The sequence below is a fragment of the Dasypus novemcinctus genome, chromosome Y (assembly GCF_030445035.2).
Source record: "Dasypus novemcinctus isolate mDasNov1 chromosome Y, mDasNov1.1.hap2, whole genome shotgun sequence".
Classification (NCBI taxonomy): domain Eukaryota; kingdom Metazoa; phylum Chordata; class Mammalia; order Cingulata; family Dasypodidae; genus Dasypus; species Dasypus novemcinctus.
The window spans coordinates 30281155-30289272 of NC_092216.1; the positions used below are offsets into that span (position 1 = coordinate 30281155).

General features: G+C 37.4%; 1 non-coding gene across 1 annotated transcript; it reads right to left on the reverse strand.

Moving 5' to 3' along the window:
- Positions 1-928: 928 nt before the first annotated feature.
- LOC139438437 (U6 spliceosomal RNA) lies at positions 929-1035 on the reverse strand. Its single transcript, XR_011648111.1, has one exon. It is a non-coding gene; the product is annotated as a U6 spliceosomal RNA (small nuclear RNA).
- Between the last annotated feature and the right edge of the window lie 7083 nt (positions 1036-8118).

Consider the following 8118-nt stretch of genomic DNA (forward strand, 5'->3'; position numbering starts at 1 on the left):
TGGTAGGATATATAAAGTTCAGCATCTGACCCTGCAATATCATTAAGGACAACTCAAAATCCCCAAAATGCCCCCACATCACATCTCTTGTTCCCTCTCCCTGCCCTCAGCAACTACTATGTCCACATTCTCTAAATTGATGCTATAATTTCATCTATTACTCATCACAATAGTTTTGTAGTAGAATGTCAGTAAGTCCACTCTAATCCATATTTTATTCCTCCATTCTGTGGACCCTGGGATAGTGATGTCCTCTCCACTTCTAGAACAAGAGGGTGCTTAGATTCCACATGGGTGATGGATGCAATTCCTCTGCTTATAGTTAAAGGCACTCTTGATTCCCTGTTGTGGTAGTTGACCATCTTCACGTCACTGTTAGTTGACTTGCGTAAGACCAATGAACCAGAGAGTAGGAATTGATACTCTGCTGAGGCTCAGGACCAGCTAGCCATGGGTAGTCTAGATATTCAAGTCTCCTGAGTATGGACCATCTCTTTTACCAACCACAGGTTCAGTAAAAGTGACAGAAGATGCATGTGTAGAAAAGGCACATCTGAGTCCAAGTCCATCACACTCAGGTGCACAAATTCCAAAGTAGGGCCCTCTGACATGGCACAAAGCTCCAAATCCATCTGCCATGACTATATACCCTATGGATCTCTGTAGCTTTCAGGAGAACCAATATGTAGGGTTGTATGTACTTTGGCTTTTTCTGAGGTCCTGCTGAGGTGTGTGTAACTGTGACCCCTCTGGTGACCTCCTGATCCTTTTTGGAAGACCCTTAGCCATATCAACTCATTTGTCTTTGCCACTTCCCCCTTTTATTCAAGGTCAAAGAGCAGTTTTTAACACTTGATCCAACATGTAGGCTAAGATATTCTGCAGATCTGATTGACCCTTTTATTCGAGGTCTCTTTCTAGCTGCTTCTAAAAATATGAACACTTCATGAATTTGCATGTTATCCTTTCATAGGGGCCACGCTAATCTTCTCTGAATCATTCCAATTTTAGTATATGTGTTGCTGAAGTGAGCACCCCTTTTTTTCTTTTCTTTTTTCCGTTCTGTATCCCTCTTTCTATTAGGTGCTGCAGGCAGTGTTCCTTGTTTGCTGTGTTTCCTCATCCTCTATATCCTCTTTTCTGTGCATACTGATTTAGGCTACCAATGCCTTTACATCTATCTCTCTTCCATCTCCTGTTGTTTCTCTCATATTCCACCTCTTTTGTTCAGCCCAAATTTTTCTGACTTTTATTGCTAACACCTCTAGTTTGGTTTCTATCTTTTATTCACTCTTTATGTTATTGTCTTTTCTTTTCTCTTCTCCTTTCCCCTAACAATACTGGCCTTCTAACTGATACTATATTCTCCATGTTCCGTTTCTCATCTAATTGTAGGTATTCCACTTTTTTATTTTTATAAATCTATACAGCTTACATGAGTATAATATTCATTCCCATAGGTATCACATGGTTCTTTTGCCTACACTTACTATCAATACAACTGTTATACATTTTCTTTTCTAACCTCTTTTGCATTCTCTGGCCATAATATTTTCCTTCAAGAGAACTTAGACAACAACAAGGAAATAAAATAAGAAGAACAAAGTGTCAAAGAGAAGACTTAAAACACACATAAAAACAGCACCTAAATAAACCCCTTGACTAGATGGAGAAGCTAATCAACTAAGAAACCCCATCAACATAAAAGGAATGACCAGACAGCAACAAAAATTACAAACCATACCAATAATCAAGAAAACATGGCCCAATCCAATGAACAAACTAAAAATCAGGAAGAGGAGCAGACCATCGAACAACTAATCAAAACTCTCAAAACAAATATCATGGGCCTATTTAATGAAGTGAAGGAAGAATTTAAGAATATTATGCAAACACTTGGGAAGCATGCAGAGGAAATTGTAAACATATGCAAAAAGATAATGGATGTGATGGTGATGAAAGTCACACTCCAAGAAATCAAAATACACTCTCAGAATATGGACTTGGCTCAATGGATAGAGCATCTCCCTACCACATGGGAGATCCATGGTTCAAATCCAGGGCCTCCTTGACCCATGTGGAACTGGCCCGCATGCAGTGCTGATGCACATAAGGAGTGCCATGCCATGCAGGGGCATTTCCCATGTGGTGGAGCCCCATATGCAAGTAGTGCACCCTGTAAGGAGAGCTGCTGAGATGATAGAATGTTCAGCCTGCCTGGGCGTGGCACCACACACACAGAGACCTGATGCAGCAAGATGATGCAACAGATAGAGACACAGATTCCTGGTGCTGCTGACAAGAATAGAAGCGGACACAGAAGAACACACAACAAATGGACACAGAACAGACAACTGGGGCATGGGGGGAAAGGGAGAGAATTAAATAAAAATAAATCTTAAAAAAAAATAACTCTCAGCAAAAAACAGCTGATTTGAAGAGTCAGAGAAAGAACCAGTGATGTGGCAGACAGTATACCTGAGATCAAACAGATTGTAGAACTGATTGATAAAAAGACAGAGAAAATCCAGCAGGGACTTAGGGACCTAAATGACAACACAAAATGCACAAACATATACATTATAGGCATCCAAGAAGGAGAAGAGAAGCGAAAGGACACACAAAGGGTATTGGAGGAGATAATGTCTGGATACTTCCAAAACCTAATGAGGGAGATGGAAGTACATGTCCAGGAAGCACAACACACCCAAAAAAGCATAAATCCCAACAGGCCTACCCTAAGACATATACTTGTCAAATTATCCAATATGCTCAAGACAAAGAGAAAATACCGAAGTCAACAAAAATTTTAAAAAAAGAGAAACATCACATACAAGGTAAGCTCAATAACATTAAGTGTTGATTTCTTATCCAAAATCAAAGAAGCAAGAAGGCAGTGGTATGACATAATCGAATACTAAAGAAAAGAATTTCCAGCCAAGAATACTCTATCCAGCAAAGCTGGCATTCAAAAATGACAGACAGTTAACAATATTCACAGATAAACAGAAACTAACAAAGTATGCCAGTAAGAAACCTGTCCTTCAAGAAACACTAACGGGAGCTCTGCAGGATGAAAGAAAAAACAGGAGAGACAGAGCTGTAGGAGAGTGTAAGAACAACTAAAAAGACAAAAATAGAGAGAGAAAAAAACATATCCAAAGAAATATGGATAATATAAGTTACTCCCTTTAGAGTAATAATAATGACTGTCAATGGAATAAACTCACCTGTCAAGGGACACAGATTGGAAGAATGAATAAGGAAATATAACTCATCTATATGCTGTCTGCAAGAAACCCATCTTAAACCCAAGGATTCAAGGAGGTTGAAAGTGCATGGCAGGTAAACAACCTTACAAGCAAACAATAAACAAAAAAGGTCCAGAGTAGCTATATTAATATCAGACAAAATATAGACTTTAAAAGAAAATCATTTCTGAGAGACAAAGATAGATACTACATATTATTGAAAAGGGTAATCTTTCAGGAAGAAAGAATGAACATAAACATTTATTCTCCTAACCATAGCGCATCATAATACATGAGGCAAACACTGGAAAAATTGAGTGGAGGAATAGATTTATAACTACAATTATAGTGGGGTAATTTAATACACCACTATCACCATTGGACAGAACATCTCAACAGAGAACCAATAAAGAAACAAAGACTTGGAATCATATATTAGAGGAGGTGGACCTAATAAACATATACAGAACATTACACCCAAATACAGTAGGATAAACATTCTTGTCAAGCACTCATGAATCATTCTCCAAGATGGGACACATGCTAGGCCACAGAGAAAGTCTCAAGGAAATCAGAAAGATTGAAGTCATACAAAATAACTTCTCTGACCACAGTAGAGGGAAACTGGAGATCTGTAAGGACCATAGACTGAGATTAGGCACCAAGATATGGAAGCTAAGAAGCACACTGTTAGACAAACAGTGGGTGAAGGAGAATATCTCAAAAGAAATCAGTAACTACCTTGAAAGTAATGAAAATCAGTAACTACCTTGAAAGTAATGAAAATCACAACACAACATATCAAAACTTATGGGATGCAGCAAAAGCTGTTCTGAGAGGTAAATTAATAGGCATAAATTCATATATCAAAACAGAAGAAGGAGTTAAAATTAAAGACCTAACTGCACACAATGGAGAAATTATTTTTAAAAAATAAAAAAAAAACTAACTGCAAAGGAAGAAGGAAGAAAGAAGTAACAAAGATCAGAGCAGAACTAAATGAAATAGAAAATAAGAAAGCACTAGAAATAATAAACAAAACAAAGAGCTGTTTCTTTGAGAAGATCAATAAAATTGACAAAACCTTAGCTAGACTAACAAAGAAAAAAAGTGAGATGATGCAAATACACAAAATAGGAAATGAGAATGAGGATATCACCATTGACCCAAAAGAAATAAAGACTATCATAAAAGGATACTTTGAAAACTGTATGCCAATAAGAAGGAAAATTTAGAGGAAATGGACAAATTCCTAGAAACACATAAGCAGCCTGCATTGACAAATGCAGGAATTGATGATCCCAACAAGCCAATCACAAGTAGAGAGAGAGAAACAGTCACTAAAAACCTCCCAGCTAGAAAGAGCTTTGGGCCAGATGGCTTCACAGTTGAGTTCTACTAAACATGCCAGTAAGGACTAACACCTATGTTGTCTAAACTCTTAAAAAATGGAAATAGAAAGAACAGTGTCCAACTCAGTCTATGATGCCAACATTGCCCTAATACCAAAGCTCAACCAAGACACAAGAAAGGAAAATTGCAGCTCAACCCCTCTAAGGATCCTAGATGTGAAATCTTCAATAAAATACTTACTAATCATGTTCAACAACATATTAAATGAATTAAACTCCATGACCAAGTGGGTTTCATCCTTGTTATTCAAGGATGGTTCAGCATAAGAAAATCATTAAATGTAATGCACCACATAAACAGAAGGAAAAAAATTACATGATCATATCTACAGACCCAGAAAAAACATTTTGACAAAATACAGCACCTTTTCTTGATGAAAGCACTGCGGAAGATAGGAATAGAAGGAAATTGTCTGAACATGATAAAGGGTAGATATGAAAAACCCATAGCTACCATCATTTACAATTGTAAAATCCGACATCTTTCCTCCTAAAATCAGGAACAAGAAAAAGATGCCCACTATTACACCTCCTATTTAACATTGTGTTAGAAGTGCTTGCTCATGCACTGCGGTAAGGTCAGATATAAAAGTCATTCAAGTAGGAAAGGACAAAGTCAAAATTTCTCTATTTGCAGATGACATGATCCTAAACCTTGAAAGCCCTGAGAAATCTCCAAGAAAGCTTCTGGAAATTATAAATGAGTTTAGTCATGCGTCATGTTATAAGAGCACTATGCAAAAATCACTAGCATTTCTGTACACCAGTAATGAGCAATCTGAGGAGGAAATTCAAGAAACAAATACCATTTAATGTAGTAAATAAAAAAAATCAAGTACCTTCGAATAAATTTAACTAAAGACATAAAAGTCTTATGCACAGGAAGCTACACAATACTGTTAAAAGAAATCAAAGAAGACTTACATAAATGGAAGAATATTCCCTGTTCATGGATAGGAAGACTAACTATCATTAAGACATCTATCATATCCAAACTGATCTACAGATTTAATGCAATACCAATAAAAATCAACACAGCATTATTTAAAGAACTAGACAAACTAACAATGAAATTTATTTGGAAAAGAAAGAGGCCCCAAATAGCCAAAGACATAATGAAAAAGAAAAATGAAAATGAAATTGGAGCAATTATACTACCTGACTTTAAAATATACTACAAAGTGACAGTGGTCAAAACAGCATGATATTGACATACTGGCCAATGGAACTGAATTGAGAGTTCTGATATAGATCCTCATATACACATTCATCTCATATTTGGCAATGCCACCAAGCCCACTCACCTGGGAGAGAATGACCTTATCAACAAATACTGCTTGGAAAACTGGATATCCATATGCCAAAGAATGAAAGAGGATTACCATCGCACACCTGACACAAAAATCAACTCAAGATGGAGTAAAGACCTAAATATAAGAGCCAAGGCCTTAAAGATCTTTGAAAAGAATGTAGGAAAGCCTCTACAGGACATTGCAATAAGAAATGGCTTCATGAACTTCACACCAAGGGCACAAAGAGCAAAAGAACAAGTAGATAAATGGAGCCACCTGAAAATTAAAGCCTTTTGCACCTCAAAGGAGTTTGTCAAGAAAGTGAAAAGGCAGTCTACCCAATGGGAGGAAATATTTGGTAACCATATACTGGTAGGAGACTGAAACCTTATATATATAAACAAACTCTATATCTCAAAAATAAAAAGAAAAACAACTCATTTAAAAAATGGGCAAGATATTTGAACAAATGCTTCTCCAAGGAAGAGATACAAATGGCTGAAAAGCACATGAAAGGATGCTCAAAATCACTAGCTGTTAGGGAAATGCAAATCAAAGCTACAATGAAATACCATCTAACACAACTTACACTGCCGGCTATTACAAAAACAGAAAACTACAAGTGTTAGAGAGGATGTGGAGGAATGGGAACAGTCATCCACTGCTGGTGGGAATGCAGAGGGATCCAGCCATTCTGGAAGACAGTTTGGCAGTTCCTCAAAGAACTAGCTGGAGATTTACCACATGACCCAGCAATTCCACTCCTGGGTATATATCCAGAAGAACTGAAAACAAGAACACAAACTGATATGTGCACCCCAATGTTCATAGCAGCATTATTCACTATTGCCAAAATTTGGAATCAACCAAAATGCCCATCAACAGGTGAATGGATAAACAAAATGTGATATACTACTGGAATACTACTCAGCTGTAGGAAGGAATACAGTACTAAAACTTGGGATAATGTGGATGGATCTTGAGGACATTATGTTGAGTGAAGCAAGCCATGCCTTGAAGGACAAATATGACATGACCTCTCTAGTATGAAGTAAGCAAACCAAACTGTCTCAGGAGCTAGAGACTGGAAGATAGGCTTACAGGAAATTGGTGGTGGGGGTGGGGAGAGAGGAAGGTTGTGAACTGATGCCTACATGGGTGAAATCTATGATAAAGTGGAGGTAAATAAAGGGAAGAGTTAAAATGGGGGCATAGGGATTCTATTGGGTGGGGCTTGGCAGGTTTGAGGGGCCAAGGGTTAGGAGAATGTGTCATATGGCCCAAGGAATTAGGGGAAAGGTGGGGGGAGCAGATGAACATGGGAGATTGTCGAGTATGTTGTTAAAATAATAATGTTGATAAAACTCTTTAGAAAATATAAGGAAGGATTACTTGTTTAAGATACTTAATGGGGTCTTCTGGCACAGAGGTAGGCTGCTAAGGAGTTTGTGAGTGTTTATCTTCTCATAATGTGTTATATCTTTGGGTAGAGACCCATACTATAAGTGGGAAGGTGTACTCCTATCCTGGGGAGGCCTGATCTTCTCAAACAGAGGGAAAGGTTTTTCAAGAGAGAATTGGTGGCTCCCAATTTGGGAGGACAGTCTAGTATGTCAAGCATTGCTACAATTATCTGTGAATGTGGTCCCACAAGCAGTCAAGTTTGGTTGTTAATGTGGGCTCTGAGGGGAGGTGCAGAGAGGAACAGAATAGATGGAAGCGGGGGTAACTGGGTGACAATGGAAATGTTCCACAAGACTGTGCAATGATGGATATAGGTCATGTTAAATTTTACCAAAAGTATATAAAAGTGTATAGTCTAAAATTTAAATCATAATATAAGCCATAATATAGCTAAATTTTAGATAAGTGTACAGTCTAAAATATAATCAATGATGTAAACCAAAACGTAAGCCAAAATGGAACCATGTTTGGTAGCTATCTTTCAATATCATTACATCAGCTGCAGTAAATAAAATATGAACATGTAAACACATCATTGCTGGGGAAGGGATAAGTGTTTGATGTTGGATATATGTGAGTCTCCTATATTGTATATGTGACTGAAATTGATCTAAAACTTTTTTGAAGAAAAAATTAAAAATTAAAAAGAAAAAGGATGTAGACACTGAGGAAGGAATGAATGAAATTTCCTTGCCAATG